The 19,772-nt window shown below is 32.2% G+C and overlaps 1 protein-coding gene and 2 long non-coding RNA genes across 11 annotated transcripts in view; 1 reads left to right on the plus strand and 2 right to left on the minus strand.

The window, feature by feature from the left end:
• Positions 1 to 19,772, plus strand: part of Liprin-gamma (liprin protein kazrin) — a 157,065-nt gene that overhangs the window by 50,008 nt on the left and 87,285 nt on the right. For 2 of the 8 annotated variants that reach the window (XM_086914692.1, XM_086914696.1), the window contains exon 1: positions 10,867 to 11,050. The exons of the other annotated variants lie outside the window; for them this stretch is intronic. The gene's annotated coding sequence lies outside the window, so the exon portion shown is untranslated. Of the gene's footprint in view, positions 1 to 10,866; positions 11,051 to 19,772 lie in introns of those variants that run through there. 8 annotated transcript variants of the gene reach the window in all.
• LOC147656535 (uncharacterized) lies at positions 360 to 5,361 on the minus strand. The gene is made up of 3 exons (XR_015294286.1): positions 5,151 to 5,361; positions 4,885 to 5,039; positions 360 to 992 (listed from the first exon to the last, which is right to left on the minus strand). It is a non-coding gene; the product is annotated as an uncharacterized LOC147656535 (long non-coding RNA).
• Positions 16,689 to 19,628, minus strand: LOC116415068 (uncharacterized). 2 transcript variants are annotated; one of them, XR_015294283.1, is made up of 3 exons: positions 18,470 to 19,025; positions 18,196 to 18,365; positions 16,689 to 17,407 (listed from the first exon to the last, which is right to left on the minus strand). It is a non-coding gene; the product is annotated as an uncharacterized LOC116415068 (long non-coding RNA). The 2 variants fall into 2 exon arrangements; XR_015294282.1 differs by lacking the exon at positions 18,470 to 19,025 and adding an exon at positions 19,580 to 19,628 and having other exon boundaries at positions 16,814 to 17,407.

Raw genomic sequence — 19,772 nt, forward strand, 5'->3', positions numbered from 1 at the left:
TTTGTACTTCGTTAGAATGTCGTGTAAATTATGATGGATTTCATTTTAATTAAATAAATTCCCCTCGATTAAACTTGAAATATTAACTTTATTAATTTAAAACGTCATACTAAAATTGTAATTAAATTGTAATTACGATATATTTCATTAAAATTAATAGCAGCGATAAATAGAAAGAATAAAATATACGGATATTTAAATTGAAAATTATTATTTGAAAAAATGTTTCATATTAAAATTGCATACCATTCCGTAGAATGGGATAATTTAATTATTATTATTATTAATTCGTATACAAATGTACAGATTAATTTTATCGTATGGAAGACAAGGAGAGTGAAAAATTTTCAAAATTCAAATCATTATAATCAAAATAATTTATTAAATTGTCACGTTAAAAAACTTGCAAACAAATTGTTAAATTTAATTAATTTTTAAATGATCATGATACATTCAACTTCGAATTGCAATAACAAATAGTTGTGTTTCATATGAAAATCTACGACTCCTTTGCATACTTATTATCGTCAATTCTCTTCTTTCCATGCAAATTCTTTTTTCTCTCTCCCTTTTACCGGAGAACACGTCGTTCGAAGGCCTTAGAAGGAGGTTAAACGAGTCTTAGGGAAATTTCAGGAAAGCTCGATCCCACCCCTCGATCAGCCTTCTTCACATGACCTAACCCCTCGCGCGCACTTAGTCATTCTCCCCTAACCTCATTTCCACTCGTGCCAGAGGTACAGGATCCAACGAAAAGGGCGTCGTTCGAGGGTGAAACAAAGAGAGACGAGAGGGCGAGAAAGAGAGAGTCTGGTGTAATGCATTGCGAGAAAATACGATATCCGGTGGATTCCCCAGTTTTCCTCCTCTCCATTTTCCTTTCTTCCAGCTTTTCCTTCGTTTCATTTCGTTCAAGAGTAACGCCGACCTTTTGCCATCGCCTCGTGAAGTTACGCAAAGCGATGGAACAGAGGATATTGCGTCTGACGAGTCTGAAAGTAATAAACGTGACGTGTACACGGGGAAAGCTCGAATGCTTTCGTTGTTACGCAAATACGCAGCGTTTATTGCTTTCTTTTCGAATTAGTCGAAAAGGTGATCGGTCTTACGGAGATCGGTTTGTTCGGATCCTTTTTTTTCAAGTCGTTTGGTACAAGTAATGTGTAACAAGGGAAAATTCGTTAAAAATAATTTTTGAACTTTTGAAATATACAGCGAAAAAGCAAAAATTTATTTATATTTAATAGGAAATTTTTGGTGATTTGTTTGTTTCTTTAATAATTGTTCTTTGATAATTGATGGAATTTTGAAATTCCAATAATTATTTTCTAACTGTTAAAAAATGTATGTGTTTATGTAGATTTATTACGAGATCGATTGCTTTTCAAATTATATCATCGATCCAATTTAATTATTATCAGCAACTTTAATTCATGATTAATGCAATTTTAGTATATTAATTAACCGTCTAAATAGATTATTAGACATTCATTATTTTAAATTGAATACAACAATTTAATTTAATTACGTTTTAATTAAATATGCGACATCTTTTATCGAAATATTACACTTATAAGCAATACGGCATTTCAACATTATTATATAACATTATTATTTAAAAAATAGAAATTTCACGATTTGTATCGTTTCTATAGAAGTGTGATAATTGTTATTATAATTAATAAATTGTTTATCGTTTATCGAAACTTTGACAGGGACTTGGAATCCATAATTACAGGAATAAATCACGCGTAATTAAAACAAGAGTATTCGAGTTGACGATAAGGGAAGAAAAGACGGTCACAAAGCGATCGATATCTTCATTACGATCGAGCTTAGCTCGCTCCAAGGAATTTATTTTGCTTCTGTCTCGGGATAAATTAATTCACTACTGAACGATTAAATTTGTCTTTAACCCGAGAAAGTATTTGAAGCTTCGTAATCGAGCTTTTGCTCAATTACGAAACTTCATCTTCTATCTTTTTCCTTCCCCTCCTCGATTAATTATTTACAATTGTTATAAAGAATCTAGAAGAATAATCAGACTCTTCGAAAGATCAGATTTTATCCTCCTCATTTTTTACCATTTAATACTTCCGCAAATAAATAGATGTAAAGCAAACAATTCCAATCAATCCTTATTTTAATGTTTACTTTAGAATAATATATTATTAACTTTTATATTTATCAAATCGAAATGAAAATTGTAATTAAACTTAATTATCAAATTATTATTAAGCGTTTTAAGTTTATATTGTATTAAACGAAACGGAGATAGAAAGTCCAACTTCAAATGTTTAATAAATAAGTTTCAACTGCTACATCAAATTTTCATTTCTAGAATTTAGAATTCTTCAAAAATACTGTTGTATCGTTCATGAACCATTAATTCGAAACAATTTCAAATTTCAAAGCCACGATAATTAATTAACAATCTTTCAAAATTTACGTTTTCAATATTTGCATTGTTTAATACGCGAAACATTATCAATCGAAGACGCAAAAGTGTTTCGAGAAGAACGTTTTTAGAAATATTCCGTCCTCGTGAATGGTTGCGATATTTGCCAAGTAATTTTCGGCGTGCAGGTGTTCGAGGCCCGGAACGAGGGGCAGTTTTTCACGAATCTTGGACAAGGGACCCACGTAGTGGCCCGCGTAGACCGTCCCTGAAGGCAGCAGGTGGTGCCTCGTAGCTTCACCTGGACCTTTCGGATTTCAGGCGTTTCCGAATTCATAAATAACGAATTTCCCTCGAATGGTCGTCTTCTCGTATATCCGCCTCGAAATTGCAACCGGTATTAATCCATTTGCCACACACATTCTCGTTCCAATTTATCGAACTCGTTAATCGCCTCGGAACGGCACAATGAGAATTAACGACACGCGAAGCTACTTTTCGACTCCCGCCGATGGATTATTGTTATGTTTTTCCTCCCAGTTTCCCACGGGAACCATTTTTTTTTTTCTTTTTCCCCCTCATTTCAAATTGAATCTCATGGCTCTCCGTTTAATCCGTTCCAGAAGGATTTAACGAAATAGGAATCGAAACGTTCCTTCGTATCTTATTTCTCGTTATTCTGCTTCGACCATTATATGACGTGTAATTTATCTCTTGGATAAACGGTCAATTATCATGGAGAAGATATTTATTTTCTTTTATATGATTTAGTTTTTAGTCTATCGTATATTTGAAAATTTGAAAATTGAAAGTTCACGAGTTGAAAATTAATTTTTCAAATATTATTACTAGAAACGCTGGAATTTAAAATTTCCAAACAGATTTTTCCAATAAAAAGTTATTTTTCTGAAAAGTTCAACAACAAATTTGTCTCTTCACAAAATTACTGAAAATTCAGTAAATTTTCCAATAAAAGATAATGCATTGTACGCTAATCTTTCTCTGTCGTAAAAGTTAGATCTCTCATGGATCAACGAGAAATGTTAATTTCGATTTATTCTCTATTAGAATCTTGTGTTTAATCTCAAAAATGTGCGAGTATTCTATCGAGAAATAGTCAAACAAAACTTTACAGATATATTATATACGTTCAACGAGGACAAAAGGCAGTTTCCAGATATACGATTCCCTTTAGAAAACCTGAAATATTGCACTTAATCTTAACGTTTACCAGTATTCCCATGGAGTATCATTATGTATTAAACACGGAAGGCGAAAACGTTAACTATTATTCTATCCACGGATGAGTGACAAAATTACATCATATCTTAACCTTAATCCAGTTTGGTTGCAGTGAATATAGAATGTGTTAACCTCAAAATTTGCAAGTATTCTCAAGGCACGTTATTATTTCAAACATGTGTGCATTTTGCATGTATTTAGGAAAGACAAAAGAACGTCTTTCTATTCACTAATCCATAATATGTATAAAAGTAGATATGACTGTTAGCTTTGATTCAACGTCTATTGAAAAATAATACAATACTGCATTTGTGTGATACGCGTATGTTTGCAATTATTTTCATGTGATACCATTATTTCGAAGAATCGTACAAGTGAAAACAAAAGATTATTCTTCCATTTATGGATCAATGAAAAATACGGTGCACATAATTTAACTGTGATTCAGTTAGAATATCAATATAATTTTAAATATTATTTAAGAAAAATGAAATTTTACGGGAAATCGTCATTATAATTTTTAAAAAAATTTGTAAAATCAATTAACGACAAATGCACATTGATACGTTATATAAATATGCATTAATATTTAAGATTATATCAATCTTTGAAAGTATTTAAATAAACATATAAATTTGTTTTATATTCTATACATTGTTTTCGTATTTATTCATTTGTTAATTTTAAATTTAATTAATTATTATCTACGCCTTTATGTACTATTTGAATAATGAAATTATGATTAAAATCCAATAATAAATCTTAATTAAAATCTCCTCGTCAATTTATAATTGCCAATATAATCCCGATCTATATCATTATATTATTCAATGTAGGTACTTACTTTCTACAATATTAATATGCGAATATGGATTCATTTTTTCACGCGTGGTATTTGAATTAAACTAATTATTAGAAACTTATAAATACTTAATTATAAATCTGATGCCTAATCATAATTAATGTATTAATACATTGATTATCAAACTTGTTTGTAAATTTATTCAAGCTATATCACTATATGGAACTAGAATATAACATTTCAAAAACTAGTTTCACAGTGAAATATTATATTATTAAATTGCGCTATGTTATTTGCACGTATTATAATTGTAAATTAAAAGATTTTAAAGTATCTTGTTGGTAAATAAGTTGATATAAAATTTATTAAATATCGAATAAAATCAAATTGAATTCTGAATAACATATAACATTTTAGTAAAATTATTCTACAAAATACGTACAGATCCTTATGTTCTGATTCTTCCAGATGGTATTATATATCCCATTGATATATACTTTCCGTTTCACAGAATCTCTATATTCCATTTGCAATCTAACTTAAATCCCCTCTGCATGCATATACCTAGTCTATTATATCTTTACTCGTTCTACATACCTATCAAATATTGGAAATTCGTTAAGAACTTTTCTCGCAAACATCAATTCACATGTACATACAGTATATAAATATTTCTCACGCTTGAATTACGTAGTATCTACTACTTACATTTCACGAGTACAACGTCGAAGGAAAATGTCGCTTCGTTTCATTCACGATTCACGACCAACTCTATATTCTAGGATGTCTCGTGCATATAGGTGCAAACGTTATCTCTCAGTGACGAGAAAATCGAGCGTGGGTAGTTCACAAGTACGTGAAACGTGTCGGATCTCGTTAAACACCTCCATGTTATTCATAGGTGGTGAAGTTACCTTCCGTACCGACCTCGCCAATAGGATGCGCGCGCACATCGTCCTCCGGATACAAGCTGTGTATGTAAGTCTATACAGATGCTCGCAAGGAGCATGAGGAGAACGTTCTTGGTTGCCTCCGTGGTTTTTACCGTGGAACGACAGCTGCTCCTCGAAACCTTGTACCATTTGCTACGAGGGACAAGAGGGGTGGGCTTGTTTTCCGTGGGCAATGTTTAACGAGCCCATCTGGAGATCGCCAGGCTCTTTTCGAAAAGGGAAGGGAGGAAGCCACGTTCCGAGACACTGATAGCCCTTAAAAATACGTATCGGTTCTTGGTCTCCTTCTTTTTGGAGAAAGGCAACGGGACCTTGGGTGCTTCTGTTTCGGTTTCGATAAGATGATGATGGGTGAAATTTGTTATTGGATTTCGTGGACGTTGTTTTAGTTGTTTTATTTTCTGTGATTAATGTAATTGCAGAATTTATTTGTAAATTTCTTTTTTCAAAGTTGTTTTTTTTTTTTTTTTTTTTTTTTAAATAAAAGGATACATGAAATATCTTGCATGCAAAAGAATCTTCTTTTTTGGCTTTAATATAAGTCAATGATGAATGAAATTTCTTAGTTTTTATTAATATAATTAGTTCTCTATTAATTAAAAGTTTGAAGAGAGATGAATATCGTAAATGAAATTGATTCTATTAACTTGAGTAACTCGAATAAATTCATTATAATCATATCTTCAATAATTTATAATAATATCCAAACACATTATTATAACTTTTTTTCATATTAACTGTGTATCACTTATTTCTTTCTCTATATTTTATAGGTGATGATATTATTTAATTTTTAATACGTTTTTATTCTTATTAACAACTGTTCTTTTATTAGAGATTAAACATTTAATTCCATGAAAATGAATTGCGTTATTAGCATAATGGCGAGGGTGACTGTGATCCTGATGTTAAGATCAATCGATAATGTGCTCTAAATTTACAGCTTCTCCCCGGAGAATGGACATATCGATTTATGTATGGGTGGTTTCGAACATTTCACAGTGTCCTGTATAATTTGTAGGTACATAAATACGAGTGCACTTAAATTCACAAAGCCATCGATGCGCTGCTGTGTTCTTTTCTCCTATGTCGATATTTACTATACCACTACACATGTTTCTCATAAACTTTATTACCCCTTGTCAGCCCACTATTACCGAGGGAAGACGCTTGAATTTTGCGCCAATAAGTGTCAAGAACTGACGCCATTATATTATTCATCTTTTAACACGTTAACTTGGTTGCTTTTTTGGCAAGGAAGTCCATCTTGACGTGATATTAAAATTTCACAAACGTGAATGTTTGATCGTTCTTATATCTTATCTTTGTAAAAAGAATTAAGAATAAGTAATTATCACTCGAAAATATGATAGCTAAATAGTTCATATTTTTCTTTAATGGCAGTCATCGACTTCTTTGTCAGAGGATTTCAACGAGCAAATCCAATTTGCTTACCATGAACATATAGAATTCTTTTATATATTTATTTATCATCATATTGTTGTTAGAATTAAGAAGATAAGAAGAGTTAAAAATTTAGAATATATTTCAGACACTTTATTTTCATTTTTAATATTATTTTTATATCGTGTTTAAGATCATTATTTCATTTAGATTCTTTAATTATAATTCTAGAACGAACCTTCGAAAGATATTTCACAAAAAATGTATACCTCTTCTCTTTTACCTTATCGCATATTTTTCACCTTTTCATCATCTTTCAAACGTACAATTTATCCTTCTCATCCATCAAACAACCTTGATAAAAAAGTAACGAGCCAAATTTAATTCCAAAGAGCGTATGGACCAAAAAGTTGGCCAGCAATTTCCTTCCTTCCACCTTTTAAAAATCAACCTGCTCTTTCTGACAGCCACGAGGGTTAGAACAGACAAAGGGGATAAGAAATTCGCGAAAGCTGATTCACGCTGTTGTCGAAAGTCCAAAGAGACACAAGAGGAGTCCGACGAAGGATATACGCGCGGTGCATTATTCAAGTCAGATCCATCCTTTTCTCCTTTCCTTTCTCCCCCTCCCCAACATTCTCCTCTCTCGAATTCTCCGTTTTCGACGGTTCAAACCTCTCGTTCGTACAGAATTTCAGCAAGCTTATTGGAAAAGCATTGGCTCGAGCTGGCACCGCGCCTCGTTGCCACTTTCTACTTGAGATAAGGGTTGAGGAGAGAAGATCGAGGAAGTCGAGAGGGCTCGAGCAGCTTGAGAATTAGCGGAGAGTCTTGCAGTGCCGATAACGCAAATCTTATTGACGGAGGAATTAGTTTTACCGGGATATTTGCCCAATTTGTTCGCCGCGAACTGTTCGATTGGATGGCCATGGGCTATGATAGAAAAATAAGTAACGTGAATAAAGTGAAGAATTATTCTTATACAAATCTGTTGTTGGATATGGATATTTACAAATGGTTGTTAAGACTTATAATTAGATGGGTTGTATAATTTATTTGATTGTAACCTGAATTCTTCTTCGAAAAGATCTTCATCAAAGATTCTAAGATTCTTCTTTTTAGAAATTGTTGAAGAGTGTCCAAATTTCAAAAAAAATTTTATTTCTGTTATTCTGTTAGTTAATTATTTCAGAAAAGTTCAGGAGAAGATAAAATTAGATAAAATTAGCTTCCAACAAAAAAAATCATTATTTTCTATAAATATCTGTTGAATCTTTTTTTTTTTTTAGAAAATATTAGAGCAAAAAAGTATTCTCAAAAAAAAAAAAGTCATTAATTCATAATATAAGCAGCTATTTGTATTTTATAATTTATTATTTTCTTTATCAAGCTCGATTCACATCTTGTTTCGATAAAAATATTTACTCTGTGATAAAAAGATACACGTCACATTTTGTTGTCGCAGTAACACGTGAAAGATAATATCTTCGAATAAATATTTTAAATAAAATAAAAAAACTGACTAATTATTCCTTTATGTTTCAGGTATGTATGTACGCCAATCTCTTTGAAGAAAGCTAGAATTTTAAGTTCTAAGAAGTTGGTAAGCTCTAGATATATGGACACATATGGTGAGTGTGATCCATTCAAGAAGTTTCATTTCAATGAAAAAAAAAAATTCTTCAGCTTTTCCTCTTATTTTTCAATTCATACGTATTCTCGTATCCCAGGTAAGGTAAGAGATTGAAAGGTATAATAGGAATCGCTCTAAATCACAGCAAGAACCGAACAAACAGAATGGCCTTTAATATTACATAAATAACAAAAATCAGGGAGGTTTCTCTTAAACGTATGCCTTTCTATCTTGATTCTTATTATGAAGAAATTTTTTTTAATAATTAATAATTTAGAAATTGAATTAATTTTGATATAAGAAAGTGTAAAGAGTAAACAAGTGATTCTTTGAATTTTGAAACTGAAGAAATTTAAAAGGATCTTAATTGAATAATCAAAATGGAGGGTTGATGACATAGGAAGTTTGGTTTGGTAGTTTCTTCGAAACACCGATATTCATTAAAACAATTTTTCTCTTTATAGCACTATTTCATTCATCACTTCAAATCCATAAGAATTATCAGTTCAAGAAGTCGAAAAAAAAAAAGAAAAAATCTTAGAATGCAATTCTTTATTAAAAGTTTCTCTAGTTTCCTTAGCTTTCTAATTTCCTTACTTTCTTTTAAAAGAAAGTTTTTTAATTGGGTAATTACTTAAATGAATTACAAGACAATCGTATCCCTATCCAAATGATGAATTTATTTTTCCTGCTAATTCTACAATTATTATACACCTTTTCGAGTATAACGACACGCGATGAAATTCTAAATGTTTCAATTATTAATACGAAAATTTCTTTTCCTTCGCCAACACCAGAGCAAAAATATTTTTCTAAAGAAACTCTCACGATGATTGCTCCTCCATTATATTCTACATTTTCATTTTATAGTATCAAATATTCACGACACCGCTAAAACACTATTAAATGACACAACACGCTTGGAACCGAGAATATATCCATGAATAAGTTCTAGAATAAATTAATCGTAAACAAGTACAATTTTACAAATACTAAATCGCTATACTTTTAAATTCCTCGAGGAATAAAAAAAGAAATCACTGGGCTAGGGAGTGACCTGGATTGAAGAAGATACGAGATGAAATGGAAAAAAAAAAAAAAAGAAAAAAAAGCATCATAAATACGTGAATTCGTACGATGGTAACGCAACTTGTAACGCGTGGAAACATAATGCACGTCGTGGAGAGAATGATCAAGAGAGACAATGGCCGCCATTCGATCCGCGGTATCGTCGTTACATTAACACTGGAAAAATGTATAGCAGAGGCGCGAATGAAATGTTCCGTGTGTGTACATTCGTGAATGCAAGCTGACACGGGTGTGCACCCACAATAATGTATTGTTTGGCGTCAGGTAGTGGATATCGTGAACCGGTCTCGGCTCAGGTGTTTGCAATGTTACTCTCCCTTCTTTTTTTCTCTCTTTTCTATTATTTTCCTTCTCTCTCTCTCACTTTCTTTTATCTTATTTTGTTTTATTTATTTATTTTTTTCTTCCTCTTTTTGCTTTGTCACAAGACATGTATATTCGCCTTCGTTTTAAAATCGAAACATCTGCGCCTCGAAAGGCGATTCAGTTTAATTAAAAGCCGCGAGGATTTATCCTGGCTTTTAATATCAAGGATACGCATTCTCTAGCTTTTCCCAATTGCACGCCAAGTTAATCAAATAATACGACCGCTTGTTAATGCCTCATTGTCAATATCTGCGAACGAGTCTTTTGTTTGCGACCCTTTTTCTCCAAACGATCCGATGTTTTGCAGATTCAATTTCCGTCGATTATCGATTCTATACGTGATTGTTATACTTTCGAAGGAATATAGATATTTTCTGTGATGAATAAAAATTTTTCAATTCCAAGGTTTCATTTTTTCCTTTTCATTTCGATAATGATTCCTTAATTATTTTAGTACTACGAATTTTAATCTTTTAATTGTTATTCTAATAATAATTTCGTAAGAACAAATCATTTCAATCTGCATATTATCATTTTAATGATAATTTCTCAAGCATTAATATTCTGTCATCGTAAACTCTTATCTCAGATATTCACATTCTTAAAATTCCTTGATAATACATTTCCTTCCAAGGAAAAACATATTGAACGTCCAAACAATTTTAAATAAACCCAAACGAATTCTTATTGCACAACTTACTAACCATCAAATATTTAAAATCCCCTTGCTTATCATTCGTATCCCCGTAAAGAGAAAAGCCAATTCATCGAATTCTATCCGAATGGTGGACGAGAGGCAGGCGAAAACCGGGTCGAATAATGACGATAATAACCTTAATAATAACTCGGCGTACCTCGGCCGTTCCTTAACTCCCCGACAGCAGGTAACCCTGCCACGATCGTGGCGCTTCTGGAAACGAGGGGACTCCCCCACCACGCGGAGGGCCCGATGTAGGGCCCAGTCAGGTCGGCCGACATCATCTCGCCTCCGCTGTCCTCAGTCGTCGACGAACCGGTGCTCGTGTCGTGCGCCACTCTTTCTATCGCGGCACTGTTTCCTTTTCGTCCATGGTTTGCGTATCCCTTTGTCGATATTTACACGGTGACGATTCGTAGAGTGCGGTTTAACAGTGCGGATCGATCTCCCTACGATCGTGAAAAAGGTACGTGAGGCGAATATATGGCATCAACCGATGGAGAAACCGATGAAGGTTCGAGAGCTTTGAAAAGGTCTCCTTGGCGTGTATTTTAACGGAGGAGAAAAGAGAGAGAGAGAGAGAGAGAGAGATATCCAATTAATCTTCCTAACGGAATTCGGCTCGGGGCAACGTATCGTGTACATGGAATTTTTCCATGGTTCGTTTGCTCGAATTTTCTTCGTCGAAAATTGCCTTCCTACAACGGTGAATGTAATGAAATACGTGTTCGATGAAATTTTCTCCAAATCCTCGAGTCTTTCTCGTTGTCCACCCTCGTGTTTTCGAATCTGGCGTGTTTGGTTTTTTGGTTTTGACGTTTAATTTCCCTCGATTCGAAGATTACGATGTCGTTTTGGTTTTTCAGAGATTGAATATGCGTTTTTTTTCTTTTTTCTTCTTTTGTCCTTTAGCAAATTGGATAAATAGTATCGGTTTTTTTTTTATCTTCCGGGAAACGATTTTCTAAATAGTCTTTAAAATAGCCTTATGTTTGAGGATTTTTTATTTTCGCGCGACAATCTTTCGACGAAAGGATAAAGAATTTTGAGTCGATCTTAAAAATGTCAAATATAAATGTAAGAGTTAGGAATTAAATCTAATAATAAGATAGATTAAAAAATAAAATACGTAAAATGAAATGTACAATTGTAACAATCCTAAAAAATATTTTCGAATCTCGCTTTGAATTCGAAATGAGCTGCTTGAAATAATTTTTCTTCTCTCTCTTCTTTTTTTTTTTTTTTTTTTTAATATCCCATTTTTACGATTTTCAGAAACTGTGTCGTGTATAATAATAATATCGTTTTAATCCTAGAGATGTTTCAAGGGCAATTTTCTTCGAGCGTGAAAATTTCCTATACAACGTACAAACTGCATTTCGTTACAAGTCGTCGAGTTTCCTTCTCGACGTGTGTAGGATCGTATAGTCCAAGTGCAAACGTAGGCGTCCTACTCATGTGTCTTAAACTCGTTTCGAATTGTGTATATCGGGAACGAGAATCTTCAGCGAAATGGCTCTCCCTAAAGTCGATCTTTCGAATAATCTTATTCAAACGTTAGTTAGAAGATAATTGCAATCGTTCTACGTTTAATTGATGAAAAATTGATGAAATGAATTTTATTAAATTACAGAACCTTGTGTGAACACTTATTATTATACATTTTCATATTTTAAAAGAATCGAAATAATAATAATTTTTGAAGTTTTATTATAGCGTTAACGGATTGAAGCTTCCTTTTAAAAAGTTCTTGGAAGAAGATATTGCTTCGAAAGATATTTCACGTGAAAAAATGAAGAGAAGTTACTTCGATCAATTCCATAGATTGGAAGATAGTGTAAAGTGGTGGTATTTCTAAATTTATCGTGCAATTTTACACCTATTGCGTGCCATTTTTCTTTTCCTTTAAAAAGTGAAACTGAAATTCTGTTATTCGCGTTTGTGATCTTTCATGAGAAAACGATTGAGGAAATCGGAGAAAATGTTGCACGGGTGATGAAATTTTTAAATTCGACGAATTTATTGAAGCTAAGAGAAAAAAGTTATATCATAAATATTAAACGGACGATGTCGAAAAACATTTTGAAATATCTGAAAAGAGTAAATGTATCTGGCCATTGTTTTCATATCTTGCGAAATCATTCGTTTGAATCAAACGAAAATTAAAATTGTACGCACGGTGTTTGTGAAGAAATCGGCAAAGAAGAAATATTTAAACCTTTTCCAGTTTCGATCGGAATAGAATAGAAATTTAATTTTCTCTACTGTAAAAAAAGTGACAAAATAATTTATAATACAAATTTTTACATCCTCCTTTTCGTTGTATTTATCTCGTTCTTAATGTAAAACACACATTACATCGTTCTCCCTCTTCAAATTAAATCCAGAGCGTTCGACTGTACGCTTCGTCGATTCCAACGTTTACAATGAAAATTAAATATTTCGTATCGCGTTTCATATAAAATCGACGTGGCAGAGATACCTTGTCTCGCTTTATCCGTGTTACAAAGAAGACGTATCGGAAATGCTGAGTTTTTTATTTGCCCGGGGCAAATATTAGTCGAATATGAGCATGTTTGCAGTCTTATATACGTTGCGACAAAACACAACGGCGGATTTGTTTGAGGATGGGTACGCATTTGAAAAAGAAGATACTGTGTGCAATTGGCATTGGCGTGTTCATAACATTTGATCGAACCTCCCATTCCGTTTCATATTTAAATGAAAATATCGATCGATCGAGAAAAATTTATTGCAAAAAGATGTAATCGTTTTATAAATTGACAATCGTCGTCGCAACGTGAATGTTATACGTAAATATTGGTATTTTTCTCGTTTTTCTCCCCTCCCTTTCTTCTTTTTAATGCGCACACGGAATGAAACGGCTCGGGATGTTTGCTTTATCTCGATCGATTTCAATCTTGTTACCGGGATTAACAATGCATCTCGTGATTTTTTTTTTTTTTCTTTTTTCTTCTTCTTCCTTTTTTCTTTTTAATCAATGAAAACGGTGTACCATGGTGTAATCTCATCGAAACTGGCTGCAGGATTCGGTTACGCCCCGATACGTTTTAACAGCGTGGCACGAATCGTGGCTTTCAAGTGAAACGTTATTATTTACGGTCCATCCACTTCAAGAAATCTTCTTCTTGGAACAGTCGAGGCTGTGGGATGACAAAAAAGAAATGATGGTATATAATTCGTGAGTTATAGATGTTCCTTTTTTTTTTTTTTTTTTCAATCATGATATTTCAATTATCAAGCGAATGATGAAATATTCTTTGAGGGGAAAGAAATTTTAATTCATTCCTTTGAATTGTTTGAAACGTAAGTTGGAAAGTAAACATGTTACGTGGAAATTAAAGAGAACTTTGTGCAAGCATATCCCTCTCGAAAAAAAATTCGAGTCGTTGAAATTTTTGTGGAAAGTAAATTTAAACATATTTTTACTTGTTAATGAAATTTATTAATTTTTTATCGAAATTTCTTATTAAACAGAATTTTGAACAATTCTGAAATTTTGGGAATCATGAAATTGCAAATACAACTTTCCAATCAAACGAATTTCTTTGTAAAATAATAGCATTCAGATACTTTCGTTTAGCCAAATGTCACCCTCTTGTTTCATCATTATCTTTTGCGTGGCAAGATTCCCCTCCGCCAGTTCTCGATGGGACACAAGTGGATTCACAAAACGGAAGCGAGTTAATACAAGGACATTTTTTCATTTAATTAATTCCGCAACGATATCACTCGTCGATAATTACACATCTAGATTTTATTGCTCAAGAAAAAGCGAAACAAATTTAATAAATTACAAGTACTTTATTATTATCATATTTTAAATTTTTTATTCTCCAAAAATGTTCCACGAAAGTATTGAAATTCTACGTACGTATATAAAGTAACATAAGACAAATTGTTGTTTCATTTCTTGAAAGAGTCCAACAATAACTGAACGATGCATTTTAATCCAAAAATATTTTATAACACTATGCGTTAAATATATTAAATTTGTGGAAAATATTGGGGAGGAAGAAAAAACACGTGTCACAGAAATAAATTTCACGCATCCATCTACACGATATCGATCTAATTTCCATCGCCTTCGCTCGTTCCACGATAATTTCCTTTATCTCTACCCACTTCGCTCGAGGCGCGAAGAATTTTAAATACACGTACAATTCTATGTTATTTGTCTCGATCGTATCGTCCCCTCCTCGCAATTCGATCGATACCACGTATCTTGCTCGCCACATCCGTAGGGAAAGATTCGATTTAAACTCGTGTGTGTCACTGCTCTCTCATCGTGTCGTGGTTGTTTCAATGGGTTACAAGTGGATCTGGTGAACGGGAGAGAATAAACAATATTACGTATAAGGGAGAGAGAGAGAGAGAGAGGGAGAAATTAAGAGAGAACATCGAGTGGAAAGAGAGAAAGGGATAGAAATGAAGGAAAAAGAAGATAAGAAATGAAATTGGGGAAGGATTTCCCGCGAAAGGCGGGAAATATAAAGTAAAAAAAAAGGAAGGAATGGTGGAAAATATATCGTCGAAATAATGGAACTGGGATCGTGTAGATAAGGGAAAGTAAGAAAAAGAGTATCAGAAACGTATAAAATATAAACGGAATATTGTAGAATATTGGGAATCGAGTAAAAGGGAGAATAAAGAGACGTTGGAGAGAAAAATTGGTGGAAGAGTTAAACGGGGCGAAATTTTAGAACGAGTCGATGGCGAAGAAAACGAGTGGAATATCGAGTGGGAAAGAAAAGTGGAAGAAAAATATTGGGTGTAATGATAAAAGGAAGATTTAAAAAAAATAGTAGAAATTTTGATTGGGAAAATCAAAAACACGAAAACAAGAAAAGATCAGAAATTATCAATTGTTAAAAGCACAGAAAAATTTCCAAAAGGACGACAATAATATAATTCTTTTTCTTAAAATAAAAAAAATTCGGAATAAAAAATACGGGAAGAAATGAAGAGATGAGAAGAAGAACAAGAGACGTGGGTGGACACAATCGTAGAAAGTAGATTACGAGATTACAAAAGATTGTAGAAAGGATGACAGTGAGAAGATACGAGGAAGTTGATGGAGACTAAGATATTAAAAACGTGTGAGAAGTGGGATGAAATTGCGAGAGGAGGTGGCGAAAACGAAAAAAGGAAGAGGTGGATATAAGAATCGCCACCACTTTGTTTCTCGTCAATCGAGTTTCAGACTTCTGGGCATCGTAAATGTGACTCTGCTGATAAATGTACTACGACTGCTTCGTCTACTTTTTCCATTTCTATTTGCTCCAGCAAATAGCGCATCTTTGTCCCTGGATTACGAGAAAAACGCGTCCTTAAATTGCATTCCCTTCGATGGAACTGGTAATTGCCTGAGAGCAACGGGATTACCAATCTTGCTACTCTTTTAAATTGAAATTATATTTTAATTAATAAAGAGAAAAATTGGAAAAATTATTTATGCAAATAATGTTCGTTTTGAAAAACTATTATATGGAAAAAATTTGGAAATTATAATAATGGTTTGTTATATTTTACAGTGTGCATATATATATATCTGTTATTACCAAAGTAAAAATTATTACCAAAAGTTTTTTCTTCGATAAACTAGAATAGGGAATATTTTTAATTTATGATAACAAATACGAAAATGTATTGTGAATTTATCATTATTGGAATCAATTATAGATATATTTGTTCAAAGGATAATTGATTTTACTTAGAATTTATTTCTCTAATCAAGATGCTTTTTAGTAATTTTTAGAATATGAAAATAATTGAAAAATACTTTTCACTTTAAATATATCTTGTCATCGTACGATTATCAGTTGTTGCAATATCAGAAATAAATCTACGATATGGAATGTCTGATTTAGATCTTTATGCGTGTATATTTATGAAACAAACGTGATTTATGTCTGTGTAATTGAGATATAAAATCTATTCACAACTTTATACCTTGATTGTTTCGTTTGTAATACTTACAATTGATTTTAAGTTGATTTATTTCACAAAAGTAAAACAATTTATTTCCTATCAGATTTTCCGTTTGTGCAAAATTGGAAAGATGAAGATAATGAATATAATAAAAGCTTTCAGATAAACTGATATCTTTATTGCATATTAATAGATTTCTATCTACTATTACTTTTATTTTATAACAAATATTTGATAATTATTTTATGCAAATTAGATAGAAGGTATGATTGTGATATGTCTTTTTAGAAAATTTTATTAAAAAATCGTGTAACAGTTCTAGGTATCCATAATGAAGAAGGAATATTTTTTCAATTCATTATGTAAACTAGGTTGAAAAAATAAGAAGATAGAATATTATATTAGATTTTTCGTGACTGGATATCTGAATTTAATTTCCTTTATTTTCTTATGTTTCATTATTATTTTCTAGAAAAATAATCTTTGTATGAAAAGATATTATTCCATATTTCCAACTTACTTTTCTCGTCTCGATTCATTTACTTTACTAACTTTACTCCCCCATCTTTTACGGTACAATCTTTTACCTTCTTCGACTTTTTAATTATTTATTTTTCCTATTACCTATTTCTGTTTTGCAAGAAATTAAACTTCGCGGAAAAGAAATTCATTTATTTGCCCTGTTGCGTTGCAATTTTCCTTTTCTTCGATTTGACTTTAATGTCTTCCTTTTATTACTTCTTATTCTCACTTTTCCTTAAATTAAACTTCTATATTTCCATCCAGTACTTCCATCCAGTTTCAGATACACATTAAAATCCTTTTACCTGACTTTTTAATCTCTTCATTTTCCATAGATTCTTATTTCCTTCTGAAAGTAAAAACATTTCATACAAAGGGAACTTATTTATCTACGTCACGATCTTCTTTTGGCCAATTAAAAAAAATGGAAATAACAATAATAAGTTGGAAATGATTAAAATTAATTAAATCGTAATAGAAATTTTTAGTTTTCAAAAAATTCACACTTATAATTTTTTCACAAAGTATTCTTCTATTATCTTCGATATAGATAAGGTTAATAATAACAACGATGAATGAATGAATGTATTTATCACGAACGATCCTATATTCAAATCTGTCAATCGAATTCATGTTCATCTTTCCTCTTTATAGTACAATGATTTGCATTGATATTCGGCCATCATTTATACATCAGAAATTATTACTCTATACCTCGATCGAATTGATTATTTATATCGTAAATATTCAAACACAGTTTAATCACAATAAGCTACTTTTATGCACAATAAATGCTTTTTGTTATTGCGATTGTAGTGGTCAAACATTAAGAAATATGTAGTCTTATTTATTTTTTATTTTATATCTTCCTTCTTACAGTTTCTGTAAAATTTATCGATTGAAAATTATTAGAAAATTAGATTATGTGTTAATTGACGGATTTGCAAAGTAATTTTGAAAAATAAAATAATGGAGATTGAAGGAAAATATGGAATTCTGAAAGACAAAGAAAACAGTTGATCGCTATTTATAAATATTTTTGCAAATATTATTCAACTTAGGAATAATTGTCTACGTTGAATAAATCAGATATAAAGGAAAAACAATAAATTTATCAATAGAAATGAATATACGTACCAATAATCTCTTACGCATCACGATGTACGAACATTGTAACACAAGATATCATTATCTGTGCAATTATATCATCCATTCCACATCGTTTGCATCACGCATGTCACAGAACGTTCTTCTACCATCTCCTACCATACCCGTCAATGCATGACCAAGGTTATCATCACCACCAACTATAATAATAATAACAATCCATGAAAGAATATACGTTTATCATTGTCCCAGACCCGCTAACCAAAATCGTGACACGTGAATTGATAAACACCAATCAACGTACCCGACACCGTGCCTCCATTCATCGGCTAAACGATTTACAGCCTAATCCGTTCCCCCCTTCTCGAGCGGAGAGGAAAGTGTCGCGCTTTTAAATTGTGTTTCCGCATCAATGAATAATTACTAAGATGAACGGAAGTGGAAACGCGATTGGAGGAGGAGCGGCGTGGTGTTCCAAGCGGATTCGCGAACCGTGGGAACGATTCTGCTCTGGATGAGCCGTGCCTTCGTGGAATGTTCACCGGTGACTTCTTCCTTCTCTATCTTTCTTCTTTTTATACAGGGTGATTCGTAAGTGCGTACTTTAATTGATGATGAAATCGGGAGATACGTGTCACGAAGATCACGAAAATATGAATTAAAAAAAGTCTTTCTGGAATGTGACTTTTAATCTTACTTCTTTATTTTTTTTTTTTTATATAGAGTGATTCGTAAGTATCGATATTTTAAGAACACTGTTCAATCGATAATGAAATACGTGTCATGAAAATATAAATTAAAAAAGATCGTGTCTTTGTGGAACGTTCGTTTCTTCCTTCCAACTTTGCTTCTCTATTTTTTTTCTATACAGGGTGATTCGTAAGTGCGTATCGGTGCTTTAAGAACACTGTTCAATTGATGATGAAATCACAAAGATCGTGAAAATATAAATTAAAAAAGATAGTGTTAGAGAATGTTTACTTCTTTCTTCCAATCTTTTTTTTCTTTTTATATATATAGATGATTTGTAAATACGTATCGATATTTTAAGATCATGATGAAATCGCATGAATTGTTAATAAGATTATAGAAATACAAATTAAAAATGATACTTGGAAGTTGATAAAATTTGGTGGTACTTAAAAAATTATTAGTTTGTTCTTTTGTTTATAATAAAAATAACAATACAAATGAACAGATGATTTTCTCTATTTTTCTTTCTTTCTTCGTTAATCTCTCTAGATTAAATCAGATTAAATTTTAACAGCACTTTTAATACAATATTTTTATAATCCTTGTAATATGTAATCTTTTAATCCAATCTATGTGAAATTCTATCCTCGGTTAAATAGTATTTCTTCCCATGTGTTCTACGCTGAAGTACGACACGGATATGCTTTTATTTACTACCCACCCGGTATATATATCCTCGCGTCGACGCGTTTGCTCGTTTTATCTGGTCGTCAAGTTCGAACTGATAAACGTCGCGAAACGTCCTCCTGTTGGGTACGTCTCGTTCGTTTACGAGTCGTGTGACGTCTTTCTCGTTCTTTATTGGATGGCTTTGTGCCACTCTTATTGCGTGTTTCTTACTTTTAGTTTTATGT

This window comes from Apis florea, unplaced genomic scaffold (genome assembly GCF_048593485.1).
Source record: "Apis florea isolate Af1SG1 unplaced genomic scaffold, ASM4859348v1 contig_3696_pilon, whole genome shotgun sequence".
NCBI lineage: Eukaryota > Metazoa > Arthropoda > Insecta > Hymenoptera > Apidae > Apis > Apis florea.